An 18,036-nucleotide genomic window follows, 5' to 3' on the forward strand; every position below is an offset into this window, starting at 1 on the left:
AAGCACTTAATGCTGGCGATGGAGTGCTAAGGATTGACTTTTCTGGGATTCCTAATGAGCATTTGAGAGGGTTCTACAGATGTTACGTACTCTTTTTCTCTCTGTCCTGTCTTGGATGAACTTAATTATAAATAAGTGAACCTGTGCTGTAACTGGTTTTCACCAAGAAGCTAGAAGAAGAGAACTGAAGCCTCCACTGCACAAATATGCATCAAGATAATTGGATCTTAACTCCTCTACGCTTATCAACAGTATGCAAGAAAGAAAAGAACACCCTTTTCTGCTCCAGATAGCTTCATTGCCAAGAAGGAAGTAGTCGTTTCAGTTGAGAACTAAAACAATTATTTTGTCACTGGCTCTGAGTTCCCAAAATATGGGAAATGAAATTAGTGGAATCACAACTTGTCAATTCTATTTACTTTATCTTTTGCAGAAAAAGCTAAGAGTATAAGTGGACTATAAGTATATACAACGGTATCTGAAACTTCTTTCGAACAAAACCAAAAAAGAGAAGAAGGAGAAGGAGAAGAAGAGGGTTTGTATTTACTGTCCATTTCACTGTTTGATATTTGATCTTAATAGTACTTACATTGATGGAAGAGAAGAAGAATATGGCAGTTACTCAGTTTGAAGCAGTGGACGCAAGGAGGTGTTTTCCATGCTGGGATGAACCTGCGCTGATCAAGGTATTAAAATCTCTTATAGTTCCTTCTTGTAATTGAAACTGCAACTTTTTTTCTTGTATGCTGCATGCATTTTTCGGAACAAGCCTGTTGAATTCACATGCAGATTTATTATTATTATTATTATTATTATTATTATTGTGTAATGGTAATTTTGTGCATTAATTTTTCTTCTGTGCTGCACATCTGATGACTGAATTTCGTTGATCTGTTATTACTGATCTTGCTGAGCAGGCAACGTTCAAAATAACCATAGATTTGCCGTTGGAGTTGATAGCTTTGTCTAATATGCCAATCATTGATGAAAAGCTTAATGGGAATGCCAGGACTGTTTATTTCGAGGAGTCTCCTCTCATGTCAACTTTTTTGGTGGCTGTTGTTATTGGGTTTTTCGACTATGTTGAAGACACGACAGCTGATGGTGACTATGCACATCCGAGGCTATGTTCTGTCGTGTTAGAAAATCGCATTGTTTTATTTTCACAAATACTATGAATGTTACAACCTTGTATGTCTCTGAATGGGTCATGCATGCAGGGGTCAAAGCTCGTGTGTACTGTCCTTTGGGTCGGGCTAACAAAGGGAAATATGCTCTAAGTATTGCTGTCATGGCACTTGATTTATTTGCTGAGTAAGTGATTTGCATATTAATGGTTGTGAGGAATTCTGTTTTGTTCGTGTGATTGTATGAATGAAACAAATAACACACACAGGGCATCGATGTTTTTCTGGAGAACAGCAATCAAAATAGATACTTGTTAAATTGATATGCTAACCTGGCGATGGAGTTTTTTCAGGTACTTCTCGATGCCCTACCCGCTTCCTAAGCTGGATATGGTTGCTGTCCCTGAAATTTCTGGTGGAGCCATGGAGAATTATGGTCTGATAATTTATCGTGAAAATGAGTTACTATATGATGATCTGCAGTCTACAGCTGCTAGAAAGCAGATAGTAAGTAATGCAGCGAAGTTGCTTTTAGCTTTATTACTGCTATTTGAAAATTTAACTTGCTTTCAGCATCATCTTTTCTCTTCGGAGATTTATGATGCATCCAGGATACAATTTTCCCTGCAACCATACTTCCATTGCTTCTGAAGAAATGGGAGTTTAACCTTGCATCCATTGCTCCTCCTCGTAAATTGCGATCTGTAGGTGGAAGAAAGAGTTATTCATAGGCCTTTATGTGTTCCTTTCTAAGAGAATTCTTTTTCTTCGCTGTAGATGACAATTGTTGTAATGCATGAAGTGGCCCATCATTGGTTTGGCAATCTAGTTACAATGGAATGGTGGACTCATTTATGCCTAAATGAGGGTTTTGTAACATGGGTAATTGAGTCTTCGAGATCTTTACCTTCCTCTTTGCTACTATCTTCGTGACCAGACCTGGCCTGATTTCATATTTTCCCAGATTAGTTACATGGCAACAGATGGCTTGTTTCCTGAGTGGAAAATATGGACTCAGTTTCTTCAGCAAACAGCTGGTGGCTTGCGTGTCGATGCTCTAGAAGGATCACATCCAATTGAGGTAGTGGGCAATTCATGGTTTTGCAAGAATTTGCTGTTGTTCATGTTTGCTAGTTCAACAAATTAACTTATTGTTAATCCAGTACATCTGTCATGGCCCTAACTTTGAGTTCCTGAACTGCAGTGTAGCAGCGGTGTAATAGAAATACTGTGATAAGTCTTATGACTTACATGCTATATAAAAAAAATATAAATAAATTTGCATGACTTGTAAATATTCCTCAAAACCAATAAAATAATTTATAATTCAAAATACTTATTATATTTCATAAAATATAATACTTAAACTAATATAATATAATAGTAGAGAACTCCGAGATATTATATTAAATCTACAAGAAAAAATATCGTAGAAACAAGTAAAGCATATAGAAACAAGTAAAGTATACAGAACAAAAAATAAATAAACAGAAACTCTCGACTGGTGGCTTAGTCTATTAGTTAGGGTCAAGAATATAGGTTTTAAAATATCAATAAATTAGTTTATCCTTTCCGGTATATGTATTGAGAAAAAAAAAACTACCCAGCTTTTTATTATAGCAATTCATAATGAAATGCTAGGCTTTTTTTCTTTCTTTTTTTTTTTTGTTTTTCAAGCCTTTTTTTTGTTTTTTTTTTTTTTTTTTTTTTAGCTTTTTTTTTTTTTTTTTTTTTTCTTTTTTTTTTTTTTTTTTTTTTTGTTTTTCAAGCCTTTTTTTTGTTTTTTTTTTTTTTTTTTTTTCTTTTTTTTTTTTTTTTGTTTTTCAAGCTTTTTTTTTTGTTTTTTAATTTTTTCTTCTTTCTTTGTTTTTTTCTTTTAATAATTTTTTTATTTAGCAATTCACAATTAAATGCTAGGCTTTTTTTTCTTTTCTTTTTTTTTTGTTTTTCAAGCTTTTTTTTTTGTTTTTTAATTTTTTCTTCTTTCTTTGTTTTTTTCTTTTAATAATTTTTTTATTTAGTTATTAACCTTTTATGATACTGATTGCAGGTTTAACATGTTAACTTCGTTTCACGAGTTAACCCATTATTTTTTTATTTTTTTCTTTTGAATTATTTTTTTTGTTTACTTTAGTTTGTTAATGTTAAAATTTTTTTTTCATTTAATTATCATACCTTCATGACATATATTTCAAATTTCACGTGTTAACATAATTTCACGAGTTAACCTAGTTAATTATGTGTTAACCCGTTCATTTTTTTTCTTTTCTTAATGTCAATTTTTTTATTTAGTTATCGAACTTTCATGACACGAATCTCTGATTTAATGGGTTAACATGGTTTGACGAGTTAACCTGAAGTTTTTTTTACTTTTTTTCTTTTTAATTAATTTTTTTTGTTTACTTTAGTTTTTTAATGTTAAATTTCTTTCTATTTAATTATCAAACTTTCATGACACATATCTCAAGTTTGACGGGTTAACCCGTCCATTTTTTTTAGTTTTTTTATTTTGTTAATGTTAAATTTTTTTTATTTAGCTATCAGACTTTCATGACGTGGATCTCAGGTTTAGCAAGTTAACCTGATTTGACAAAGTAACCTGGAGTTTTTTTTTTACTTTTTTTTTAATTAATTTTTTTTTGTTTAGTTTAGTATGTTAATGTTAAATTTTTTTCTATTTAGTTATCAAACTTTCATGATACATATCATGGGTTTGACGGGTTAATCTGGTTTCACGGGTTAATTGAGTTAATTTTAGGTTAACCCATTATTTTTTTTTTCTATTTAGTTATCAAACTTTCATGATACATATCATGGGTTTGACGGGTTAATCTGGTTTCACGGGTTAATTGAGTTAATTTTAGGTTAACCCATTATTTTTTTTTTCTATTTAGTTATCAAACTTTCATGACGTGAATCCTAAGTTTGATGGGTTAACTTAGTTTGAAGGGATAACCCAGTTAGTTCAAATTTTTTTCTTTTTCTTTATTAGTTTTTTCCTTCAAGTTGTTTTTTTCTTTTGTTTTTTATTTTTAATTAATCTATTTAATTATCACACTTTTATGACACGACCTTGCAGCTAGACCCACATCCAAGGATCTTGGATCTGGTGTTGCAGTCAGACTCACTTAAACTTGAGTAATGTAAGTTTAATACTATTATTAATATTATAAATATTATTTTTAGGTTAAGCGTTACAGTTAAACCCAAGGCTTTTGGGTATATCTTTACAGAAAGATCTAACACTCTTATATGTTAGCCTTTTATATTTTTTATGTAAGAAAAAAAATTAACTTATAGGTATGCCTTTGTTTTTTTTCCTTTTCTTTTTCTTTTTAAGCCTTTTACTGTGGACTACATAGTGGAGTCTATGATGAAAAGGTTGATACCGTTTTTTTCTTTTCAATTAATTTTTTAATTTATTTTGTCAATATTAAATTTTTTGCTATTTAGTTATCAGACTTTCATGAGACGGATCTCAAGTTTAATAGGTTAAAATAGTTAATTTAGATTTTTTTTTCCTTTTTCTTCATTAGTTTTTTCTTATAGGTTTTTTTTATTTTTAATTAATATTTTTTTATTTAATTTAGTTTATTAATATGATTTTTTTTTCTATTTAGTTATCGACTGATGTCTTTAGTTTTGTTTTTGTACCCTTGACTCTAGACTGCACAGTGCAGTTCATAGTGAAAAAGCTGATGCTTTTTGTTTATTTTTTTTTTACTTTTTAATTAATTTTTTCTTTTAATTTGGTTTGTTTATGTTAAATTTTTTTCTATTTAGTTATAAGAATTTCATGACGTGGATCTCATGTTTGATGGGTTAGCTTAGTTAATTCAGATTTTTTTTTCTTTTTCTTCTTTAGTTTTTTTCTCTGTATAGGTTTTTTCTGCTTTGTTTTTTCCTTTTTAATTAATTTTTTTAATTTAGTTTGTTGATATTGAAATTCTTTCTATTTAGTTATCAAACTTTCATGATGCAGATCTCAGATTTGACGAGCTACCCAGTTAGATTTTTTTTCTTTTTCTTCATTAGTTTTTTTCTCTGTATAGGTTTTTTCTTCTTTGTTTTTCCCTTTTTAATTAATTTTTTTAATTTAGTTTGTTAATATTAAAATTCTTTCTATTTAGTTATCAAACTTTCATGATATGGATCTTAGATTTGACGAGTTACCTAGTTAGATTTTTTTTCTTTTTCTTCATTAGGTTTTTTCTTGCTATAGGTTTTTTCCTTTTCTTTTATGTCTTTGATTGCAAACTACAGAGTGCACTCCAAAGTGAAAAAGCCGATGTCTTTTGTTTGTTTTTGTTTTTTTCTTTTTAATTAATTTTTTTGTTTATTTTAGTTTGTTAATGTTAATTTTTTTCTCTATTCAGTTATCAAACTTTTATGACATGGATCCCGGGTTTGACGGGTTAGCCCAATTAATTCAGGGTTAACCCGTCAATTTTTTTCTTTTTAGTTATTAAACTTTCATGACATGAATTCAATGTTTGATGGGTTAACCTGGATTGAAGAGTTAACCCAATTAATTCAATTTTTTTCTTCATTAGTTAGTTTCTTCATGTTAGTTTTTTTTTTATGTTTCCTTTCTTAATCTATTTAATTATTATACTTTTATGATACAATCTTGCAGTCAAACCCATATCTAAGGCTATTTGGTCTGGTATTGCAGCCAAACCCACTTAAACTTGAGCTATGCAAGTTTAATGTTATTATTAATATTACAAATATTACTTTTGAGTTAGGTGTTGCAACCAAACCCAAGATTCTTAGGTATAGCTGTGCAAAAAGACCTAACACTTTTAAATCTTAATTTTTTTAATATTTTTTATGTAAAAAATAATTGAATCGCGACATCATACAGGTTATCTAACTAGTAAGCAATATAAAAGGTCATGATGATGTACTGTTTCAAGTACAGCTACACCACCAAAATAAGTTATGTTCTTTAAAAATCATACTTTTTAGGTGGTGTCACAAATATCATTTTTTAATTTCAATGTAAAATTGTTCTTTCTCTCTTTGATTGATTTCAAAAGGAGGAATTCAGTCCTCTAAATATATCTAATAATTCCTAATTTATTACTTTTGAGTCAGGTGTTGCAACCAAATCCAAGATTCTTAGGTATAGCTGTGCAAAAAGACCTAACACTTTTAAATCTTAATTTTTTTAATATTTTTTATGTAAAAAATAATTGAATCGCGGCATCATGCGGGTTATTTAACTAGTAAGCCATATAAAAGGTCATGACGATGTACTGCTTCAAGTACAACTACACCACCCAAATAAGTTACGTTCTTTAAAAATCATACTTTTTAGGTGGTGTCACAAATATCATTTTTTAATTTCAATGTAAAATTGTTCTTTCTCTCTTTGATTGATTTCAAAAGGAGGAATTCAGTCCTCTAAATATATCTAATAATTCCTAATTTATTACTTCTAATCCTTGATTTGTAATCTATAATAAATACAATAAATACAAGATATTTTGCTACAATTTGGTTGCCATATATTGTTGATATTCTTGCCATAATATACACTGACATCCCCCTTTAAATTGATGCTGGCCGATCAAGAAGCATTAATTTGTTAATGATGAGTTGATGTCAAGGTCGAGACAAGGCCTTTGTAAAGACATCAACTATCTGATGCTCGGTGGAAATATAAGGTGGTGTAAGAATATTATAATCAAGAACTTCACGAATGTAGTAACTATCAACTTCAATATGTTTGGTGTGTTCATGAAACACAAGATTAGTATCAATTTGAATGGCACTTGTGTTATTAGCAAGAAGAGATGTAGGAGTGTGCTGAGGAAAACCAAGTTCACGTAGCAAACCCTAGAGCCACACAATCTTATAACATGCAGAGGACATAGCTTAATATTCAGATTCTATGGAAGACTTTAAGATTCGGTCTTGCTTTTTGCTTTTCCATGAAATTAAAGCATTTCCAAGAAACATACATCACCTAGTAACAGACTGACATGTATCCATACACCCTGCCCAATTTGCATCACTATAATCTGTTAATTATAATGAATTATCAGCAGGAAAAAATAATCCATGCCCAGATGTGCCTTTAAGATAGTGAAGAATTCTTCGGACAGCAGCTAAATGAGGTTGACGAGTAGCCTGTAAAAGCTGACTAACTTGTTATACTGCAAAAGAAATATCTGGTCTAGTAACGGTTAGATAATTCAAACTGCCCGCTAATTGCCTGTATATAAAGAGATCAGTTAACAGGTCACCATTATTCTAACAAAGTTTTCAATTAATCTCAAAAGATGTAAGAATGTTATTCCCTGATTCGAGACCGCCTAAAAGAAGAATCTCTTGGGGGTGTATTTGTGTTGATGTTGAGAAATCTCATTGGACATAGAGTGCACTTGTAGACTAAGGAAATAGTGAAGGTGTCCCAAATCCTTCATATAAAATTCACTATTAAGAGAACTCTGTAAATCCTCAATAAGTGGAATGTCAAATCTTGTAATGATAATATCATTCATATATACTAGAAAAAAAAATAATACCAATAGTAGTTTGCTAAAGAAACATACAGGAATCATATTGGCTATGAATAAATTTAAGTTTTAGAAGAGCAGTGCGAAATTTTTCAAACCATGCCCATGGTGCTTGTTTTAGACCATACAGGGACTGTTTCAACCAACAGACTTTATCAAATGGATGAGTAAACATACTAGGAGGAGTCATATAAATATTCTCTTTCAGGTCTCCATGTAAAAATGCATTTTTTACATCCATTTGACAAAGTGGCCATCTCTTAGAAGCAGTAATTGCCATAATGGTTCATATGGTAGTCATTTTAGCCACAAGTGCAAGTGTCTTCTTATAATTAATACCATATGCTTGATAATTTTCAAGAGCTACCAACTGTGCTTTATATCATACCACAAATCTATCAAGTTGGAATTTAATAGTGTATACCCATTTGAAACTAATAGGTTTAATTCTGATAGGAAAAGAAACAATATCCCATGTGTAATTATCCTGAAGAACCTGAAGTTCCTCTTTCATGGCCTGTTGCCAATAGTCTTGGGAAGAAGCTTGGGCATAAGTCTTAGGCATAAAAATACTATCAATAGTAGGTGCTGAGTATCCATACATGTTTGGGGCACATGAAACTCGAGTTGATTGTCTTAGTTGAGGGGAATGATTTGATGTCGGTTCCGTGTCCAGAAGGGGCAAAGTGGATAGTGGATGACGTCTTTGATATACAATTCCTGGCTTAAAGCGTTCAAAGATATAAAATGGACTATTATCATTAAATGTGGGAAGTTGGATAAGAGTGGATTATGTAGAGGGACAAGAAGGGAAAAAAATCTGATTTTCAAAGAAAATTACATTTTGAGATATACAAATTTTATAAGCATTTGCATCATAACACACAAACCCTTTATGAGAATTATTGTATCCTAGAAAAGCACAACGAGCAGCTTAGGCTGAAAGTTTATTACATTCAGTAAATGGTAAGTGAACAAAACAAACACACCTAAAAACATGGAGAGAATCATACTCAGGAATAACTCCAAATAAAATAGAGTATGGAGAAGCAAAGTTTAGAACTTGAGAAGGCAAACGATTAATTAGATGAATGGCTATTGACAGAGCTTCTACCCAAAATCAAGCAGGTACCGAGGAATCAATTAATAAGATACGAACAACATCTAAAAGATGACGATTCTTAAGAGAGAATCCCTTTGTTTTTTAGATATTCCTAAAATTCTTTGGGCACATATTCCCCCCAGAGTCAGAACAAAGTATTTTAATATAAAAAGAAAATTGATTTTCAACAAATACAATGAAAGCCTGAAATGTTGAGAATACATCGGTCTTAAATCGGAGACAATATATCTAAGTGAAACGACTGAAATCATCAATAAACGTGACAAAATATTTATATTGAGCATGAGACATAACAAGGCTTATGCCCCATACATCAGCATGAATAATTTCAAAACATTTAGAAGCACGACTACCATGTGAATGAAATGATAATGCTTTGCTTTTACCCAATTTGCAAGAACTACAATCTAAAAATTCTATTGAAAAAGAATTTTTGTTCCCCAAATATCCATGTTTCAGAAGATGAGTCAATATATTAGAATTGCGATGCCCCAATTTCTTATGCAAAAAAAAAGGATTATTAATGACAGTAGAATAAGCACAAGAATTAATACTAGGAATAAAGATTTGTATTGGAAATAAACATCTCACTTTAGGCCCCTTCGTGATTATCTTCCCTGGCACTTGATCCTGCGCACAACAACCATGACTATCAAAGTGAATTTCACAGTTCTTTTCTACCATTTAACCAACTAAGAGTAAACTTATGGATAATTTTGGTGACATAAAAATATTGTTGAAATAAGACCCCAAATTACCAATCGACAAAATCGGAAAATTATCATCATTTGCAACCTGTATATGCTGACTACGCATGTATTTTCACACATTATACAACCCATTTTTCATTGTTGGTCATGTGATTCGACGCTGCCAAATCCATTAACCATTGTTTATTATGTGCCAAATCTAAGGGAAAGTTAAGTTTATTTTTCTTACCAAAAATCCTGAGTGTAGAGAAGGCAGATATTATCATCTGCTACACCATCTTGGGAGTGAGAGTGCTCGACAAAGAGCTCACCGACAATGAAGATTATGGTGCTGGCGGTGAGGACACGATTGCGGCAGCCATAGAAGTAGCCCCTAATTTCGACTGCATAGTAAACCCTTGTTGATTTTGTGGTCACAGACGACATTCCTTGATTACATGCCCCTTTTTCTTATAATAATTATAGAATTTCCTGCTACAATTTCTAGCAATGTGCCCTAATTCTTTGCAATTAAAACACTGCACACTCACAACCCTTTTTCGTCCCCTTCCTTAAGCCATGTAAGCCACATTCATCTCTGTGACAATGTCCTGAGTCAACTCATGTTAAGTGGCGAGTTGTTGTTCTTCCCGTAACAGTTCCCCCAAACATTCATCCAAAGTGGGTACTGGACTTCGGTTGATCAAGCTAGCTCTCACGGCCTCAAATTCTAACCGGAGTTTCATCAAGAACTGGTCCCTCTGGCTCTCAGTATGAACAAAATATAGTGCTTTTAAACTCTCCTTCTGTATTTTAGAGTAAATTATGCCAGTATATTCACTTTATAGGTTTAGAAATCTAGCATAGAATTGTTCAATTGATAGATTACCTTGTTTGTAATTGGCAATACCCATTTCAACTTGAAATTTTTTAGCCGAATTGTTTTGATAATAGATGCGTCTGAAGTAGTCCCAAATCTCATTCCCTGTGCCCAATAATCGAAGATTTTTTATCACATAGGGTTCAACAGACCCTAGTATCCAAGAGACAATTTTTGCATCCTTGGTAGTCTATATACTCAACTCTTGTGGATCAGTCGGTGCTAGTGAAAAACCATCGAAATGCCCCCACAATTCCTTCCCTTTAACAAACATAGGAAACTGAAACTTCCAACTGGCATAGTTTTTTCCATTGAATCGAGTAAGAAAAGCCTCTCTAGACATCCTAGGAACCCCAAAAAAATCACCAAATACTAATGAATTCAGTCTATAGACTGAAGAGTAAAACAAAGATCTAGATCAGAATAGTTGGCTCTAATACCATGTCACAAATATCAGATTTCAATGTAAAATTGTTCTCTCTCTATTTGATTGATTTCATAAGGAAGAATTTAGTCCTCTAAATACATGTAATAATCCCTAATTTACTGTCTTTAATCCCTGGTTTGTAGCCTATAATAAATACAATAAATACAAGATATTATGTTATAATTTGGTTTTCATATATTATTGATATTCTTGCCATAACCATAATATACACTGACAGGAGGTGCACCAAGCTCGTTCAGTGAATGAAATCTTCGATGCTATCAGCTATAAGAAGGGATCAGCTGTTATCAGAATGTTGCAGGGCTATCTTGGGGATGACATATTGCAGGTGAGATGTTATTAGATAGTTTAGAGTCAATTCTCTATTTCTAGGGAGGATCATTTCAGCCAAAAAAGATATATCCTATAATGTCAAATCTTAAGCAATGCATGAATGTTTATAATGTGGATATGTCGTTCGATACTGGGAGATTGTTTTGTTATCATTGCATTTCGTGCAGAGATTAGTTTAAGACCAGTCAGAGACTGCTTTTCGTTCCCAGTCTTCTCTATGTAGAACGTATTGTAAGTCTGCTATGATGCATTAGGAGTCAAAATCCTTTTTTCGTAGATCAGACTTTTCGTTCCCAGTCTTCTCTCTGTAGAACGTATTGTAAGTCTGCTATGATGCAGTAGGAGTCAAAATCTTTTTTTCGTAGATCAGCTTTGTCTCACAATTTTATTGCGGTAGCTACTGGAAACCCTTTTAAGTATGTTGCCAGCTCCTTCCATCATGGCCACGAATGGGATAAAATTACCTGCAAATGGTTCTGGATTTCCACTCTTTCCTGTAATATATAGATACTAAGATCACAAATCTACTCAATAATAAGGTTATAGTTCCCTGAGGGGTCATGGTAATCTAACAGCTGTGCTGGGTGGTAGGCTTGTCATTGTGAAGTCCTTACTTTTGTAGAAACTTTGAACGAGTACGGGGGAGTCAAGGGATTGGTATTTGATTGCGTTTCGGAATGTTATTGCTCCTGTAAATTAGAAAGCAACTTCCTATAGTTTACATGCTTAACCATTTGACTTCATTTTCAAAATAGAAAGCCTTGAGCTCATACATGGAAAAATACGCTTGGAAAAATGCCAAGACAGAAGATTTATGGAGCGTTCTTTCAGCAGAATCTGGTATTCAAGTGAACAAAATGATGGATTGCTGGACAAAGCAAAAAGGATATCCAGACATTTCCGTAAAATCTGAAGACCACTTCTTAGAATTTGAACAGGTAACTTCTCGGTTAATAAGAAAGCATGAATTTGTTGCAGGGTTTTCCTTTTCACCAATAACTGTGGGGTTAGGACTCACTTTTTTTTCCCAAAATCTCTTGGAGGTGATCTCATATAAGTGAGGATATCTAATCTTGATTCGGTGCTTGCAATCACAATTCCTGTCATCTGGTTTGCATGGTGAGGGGAAGTGGATTGCTCCAATAACTTTGTTCCTTGGCTCTTACAACAGACGCAAGAATTTCCTGTTAGAGTCAAAATTTGAAAAGGTGGATATATCTGAGCTCTTTTCATCTTCTGATGGGTATTCTGGCTCATTCAATGAAGCTAACGAGGAGAAATGTTCTGAGTTTGTATGGGTCAAAGTTAACGTTGAGCTGAGTGGTTTCTATAGAGTAAAATATGAAGATAAACTTGCAGCTCAACTGAGGAAAGCAGTGGAGAAAAATTGCTTTTTGGCAACAGATAAATTTGGTATGTATGGATTGTCGCTATTAAGCTCTAACTGCTGCATTAGATGATTATCTATCGATTGGCGCTCACCACAGTGTGGAAACATAGAATTTCCTCAAACGTGGCTTACATACTATCATTACATTCGAAACAGACGAATCAGTTTCTTTTCCTTGCTAGCAATACTGTAGTTGGTGCAATTGATGAATCCCTATAACTAGAGCTGGGTGGCCCTAGGCGTACTTGTTGGCAAGTATACAACACGAAATTTTACTGAAGTCCAAGTCTTTTTCACATCATAAACTCAAAATTAAGTAGAATGACATCTATTTTAACACATTTTCAGGGGTTCTGGATGATGCATTTGCTCTTTGCCAGGCTTGTGAAATATCAATATCATCTTTGCTTTCTTTGATGGATGTATACAGAAAAGAGCTGGATTATGCTGTATTGTCAAAACTCATTGATGTAAGTTTTCTGTGTGATTTGATTAATAGTTTACGTTTCTTATGTTTGCTCGGACACCAGTGGCCGTTGTCGTTGAGATCTCGATAGACGCCATCCCATATGCAGTGGATGAGTTGAAAACGTTTTTCATCAGCCTCCTCCTATTTTCTGCTGAATAAGTACTATTATTATTATTATTATTATTATGTAGTTGAAAATGTTTAATGAAAACCTTTTGGCTTTTCTAAAACTTGCAATTTTTCAAGGGTCAGCTTGAACTCTTTTACCCTTACGATTTCTTTTTCAGTCTTCTTAGAACTTTGTTTATAATAACATGCTTTGTTCTTTGTTACAAAGTTGCGTCATATATTGGACTTTAGTTTCTTTCTGTGATATTTAAAAAGCCACTTGTTCATTACGTCTTGCAGGAAATTAGGATGGGAATCGGTTCCAGGTGAGATCCACTTAAATACAATGTTAAGAGGAGAAGTATACAAGGCCTTGGCAACCTTTGGGCATGATAAAATGCAGAGTTAAGCAATGCAGCGGTTTGAATCGTTGTTAAATGACAGGGCCACACCTCTTCTTTCAGCTGATACAAGAAAGGTAAAACATAAACTCTAAGCAGGACAATTTCTCATTCTTATGTGAACCTCTTCAAATATGATAGCAGAGTATCCGGTTGCAGGCTGCGTACATTGCCATAATGAGGAATGCTAGCACCACAAATAGAAATGGTTTTGAGTCCTTGTTGAAGATTTTGAGAGAAGCCGATACATTTCATGAGAAGGAACGTGTTTTGGGTAAGATTTGGTAGCATTAAAACTAAAATGGAGTGTTTGTTTCAGAAAAGAAAAAAAAAGATATATTACATGTCATATTTTTGACATTGCAGGATGTATAGCTTCATGTCCAGACTCGGAGATCGTTCTAGAAGTTCTGAACCTGTTGGTGTCTAATGAGGTATCCCACTTTCGCTTAGCAAATATAAATAACGACATCCATTTTCTTACTGGTTTTAGTTCAGGTCACCGATTTTGTCTTAATGTATTTTCAGGTTCAGGATATCGTCTATGGACTGCGTGGAATTGGCTTAGAGGGCCGCGAAATAGCATGGAGATGGTTGAAGGTATGCAGGAAATATTTAATTACTCGGGAAAGCATTATCAGTAGGTGTTACGAAGATACTAATATCCTGCATGATTCTGCTGTGGCATGCATTTGGTCTTTGATGCAGAAGAATTGGGACCTAATCTTGAACAAATATGGTGATGGACTTCTAATCACCCATTTCATTAGAGATATCATCACACCAGTAAGTATTTTTTAATCAACCATATTTAGATGCAATTCATCATTGCTAATTCTTGGAAATCAGCCCAAAATCTTTCTTGAAGATAATGCTTGTATGCCTAGTACTTGAACATACAGAGGGATAGCTTCTTTTGTAGTGCCTGCATATCATCCCCAGCTATCAAGTTATGGATAAAATTCTCTAGCAATACCTCCTCTCGGTCCCTGCATACAATGAGATCATCCCCAGTTGTCAAGTTATGGATCAAATTCTCCACTGCCATTACGAAAACAACTAGGTGATTCGGACATAAACATGCAGAGGAGAAGGCAATTGAATCTGAAGTTTTTACCTCTAAAAACTGCATCTTTTCCTTCAGACATATGGCTGGTTGGTGACAATGTCATCCTCAAACTAATCCATGATGTGAAAAACATTTCCTGAAGAAGGGATAGGTTTTTGGTTAGTCAGCTTGCAAGATTTATTGAACTAATCAATCAATGGTCTGATTAAATTAGTCTGGCAGCTCTGCAGCAATAAAAAGGCTGATGAAGTGACAGAATTTTTCGGTACTCCAGCAACTCCAGGGATTGCTATGAATTTGAAGCAAAGCATAGAGCAAGTCAGAATCAAGGCAAGGTGGGTTCAAACCATAAAGCAAGAAAGTTCCCTTGAAGAAGTAATCTCACGACTAGTTTGCTAAGCATGATACCTCGTACAACTTTTGATTGTGTTTTGGTAACGTGGTGTGGATGTTCTTATAAATGTGTGTTTGCATATATATATATATATATATATATATATATATTTGATTTTTTTTCAATAATCTTGATATTAATATATTTAAAATTATCCAATATTAACAATTTGATGTTATTTTAGAAAGCAGGCTTGACACACAATCCGAGATCCCATAGTATGTTTTTGCATGTCAGTGCAACAATTATAAATTTTGTGAACTGGTTTTTCATAAATTTATCCTTTAAAAATCCCATTGGCCAGCTAGAGGTACATGTTTGTATTTTTAATGCTGGTGCAAAAACCATTTAGTTTTGTGAAAAGTTTTTTATAATTTTATGTTTTAAAAGGCCCACACAACTTTAAGCAACTTTGGGGGTCTAAATGTATATTTTTTTGCATGTTGATATGAAAACAATAAGAAAAATTTTGCGCTTCCGAAAAAATATATGCCAACTTTAAGGTCATTTTGGAGCCTATAAACATGTTTTTTTTTTTTCCGCATATTGGAGTCAAAACCATAATTTTTTTAAAATTTAAAGTTTTTATAATTTTATGTTTTCAAAAGCCAACCCTCAACTGTAGGAATAGTTTAAGGCTTGAAGGTATAATTTTGCATGTCTGTGTGAAAATTATAAGTTTTATTTTAGAAAGCCTACCAATCAATTTAGATATATTTTGGGATCTCAAAATATATTTAAGTATGCTAGTGTGAAAACCATAATTTTTTGTTGAAATTAGTTTTTCATAATTTTGTGCCCTAAAGCCCATCAACAACTTCTAGGCACCTTTTGAAGACTCGATGTATGTTTTTTGCTTGTCAATATAAAACAATAAGTTTTTTAGAATTGAGTTTTTATAATTTTATACTTTAAAAATATAAAATCCTAAAAATTTATAATTTAAATATACAGATTTTGTAAACATAAGATTAAAAGTAGTAAGATCTTGATAAGTAATGAAAACAAAGATAAAAAATAATAGATAAATAATGATAATAAAAACAATTGTGATGTATAATTGAGGAGATGACCTTTATAAAATGAAATTTAGTTTAGAATTCATAACAACTAAGAAACTATAACATGTTTTGATAGATAAAATAATAAGAAAAATAATAAAATACTTATAAGAAATAACTGAGGTAATAAAAAATAAATTATAAGACAAGATAGTGCAATGAAAAGGCAGGACTAAAGGTGCAAGCACCGATTAAAAATCAGTGACGTTAACTTGAAACGATAATAGGCCTAATAAATAAATAAAGGTGGAAAATTTCAAATGAATATATTCCAAAATAATAAAATAACCCTGAAGGTTTAGAAAGATAATTGATATAATTTATATAAGGATGAACAAAAAAATTTAGATTATTGATGAAACATCATGAACTCATTGATTTTACGTTAAAGAGAAGAGCTCTCAATCTAACCGTTAGATCAGGATAACATTTTGCATGAAGTCCATTAATATATTGTCCTACCTTAGTTTAAGATGTCAGCTCAATCAGAGTTTGGTAAGAACTAGCAATTTAAGCAAAAAAATAAGATATTTTATGTGAAAAATAAAATAAAATACATAAAGATATAAATGAGTGATAATTTAATTAATGAAAAATATTCATTTAAAACAACATAGAGGTTGGCTAGTAAAAAAAAAAAGAAGAGAAACAATAGAGCAATTTCAATTAGAGAAAGAGAAGTGTAGAATTTGGAAGAGCCAACTCATAAAAGAGTATGCTCTGGTGGTCATATTTTTTGCATCAATAGTTAGCTCATGCTTGTTTTTTTATTTATTGTTCTTCTCACATGCCTTTATTACTGACTAGAGGGATCTGACATTTTAATTTTTGTTTAATAGAACTTGTTATCAAAAACATCCTAGAAAACAAAAAAAAAACGCACATTGTAAGGCAGTTTTGATCACCGATCGAGTACTCACTCTTTCACAATTGGATCATGTGTATTTTTGGATATGCTATACATTTGGATATTGTATTCATTCTGGAAAATGGAGATTATAAACGCACTCCTATCAATTAGATGTTGTTAATGTTGAATAATAGCTCGTTAATTTTCAAGTTAGCTATGTTTTATTTTAGTCAAAAAATAAAATACATGAATAAGAAGATAATTTTACCTAAAAATAAATATTCTTTCTTCAAAATTTAAAACATGGATTTTGACAAATATCAATTTTAATTTTCATAAAATTAAATAACAAAATATTTTAAAAAAAGCCCAAGGATATTATACTTGCTAGTACCAATCCATTTAATATAAGTTTAGAGTTCTTTATCTAAAACATATCATATTATTTTTACAATCACAATAATAAATTAAAACTTCATGATAGAAATAAATATAAAACACCTTTTTTTTTTCATAAATATGATTACATGTGATCATGAGTATATTCAAGGTGAGAGGAAACTAAGTTTAATACCAAGTGATGTAAAATTAATTTAACTAGTACCACAACTAGTCATATTATTACATGATTCTATATGGAAAGAATCAATATAGAAAATCATTGACATTGATAAATATTGAAAGGAAATATATGCCCTAATCCACGAACACAGTCAAGCAAATATTATATAGGTCATCGCCCCTTTTCAAATAAAAATTGTAATTAGCCTTAAACATTGGTCCTTCAGCAACATATTTAGCCAAAGCATCGTGGCATTCTTTACCGGATTCCGTGACTTCACTACAAGTATCGTAGTCCAGGCTCTTTTCATCCCCAAATATGTAATCGAAGACTTTGTCTCCAGCAGCCTTTGTAATGGTATTTGCACAATTTTTCAAAAAACCTGGCAAAATCTCTGTGGAACTTTCTGGTGATGCAGCTATGTTTTCTTCATCAATATATTCAACTGCAGTTGATTCATCGTCATTCTCAATGGCAAGGATAGGAGAGACTATTAATGATATTCCCAAGAACAGAAGCACTGCGAATGAAACGTTGTTAGACCTTGCCATTGCAATCTTTTTAGATAATTTAGGGCTAAAATTCTATTTTGATGGTGAATCATA

The 18,036-nt window shown here is 32.2% G+C and overlaps 1 pseudogene; it reads left to right on the forward strand.

Moving 5' to 3' along the window:
- On the forward strand, nucleotides 1-15,038 carry LOC105134324 (aminopeptidase M1-like; annotated as a pseudogene).
- The last annotated feature ends 2,998 nt before the right edge of the window (nucleotides 15,039-18,036 follow it).

This window comes from Populus euphratica, unplaced genomic scaffold (genome assembly GCF_000495115.2).
Source record: "Populus euphratica unplaced genomic scaffold, PopEup_1.0 scaffold67.1, whole genome shotgun sequence".
In the NCBI taxonomy this organism is placed as follows: Eukaryota; Viridiplantae; Streptophyta; class Magnoliopsida; order Malpighiales; family Salicaceae; genus Populus; species Populus euphratica.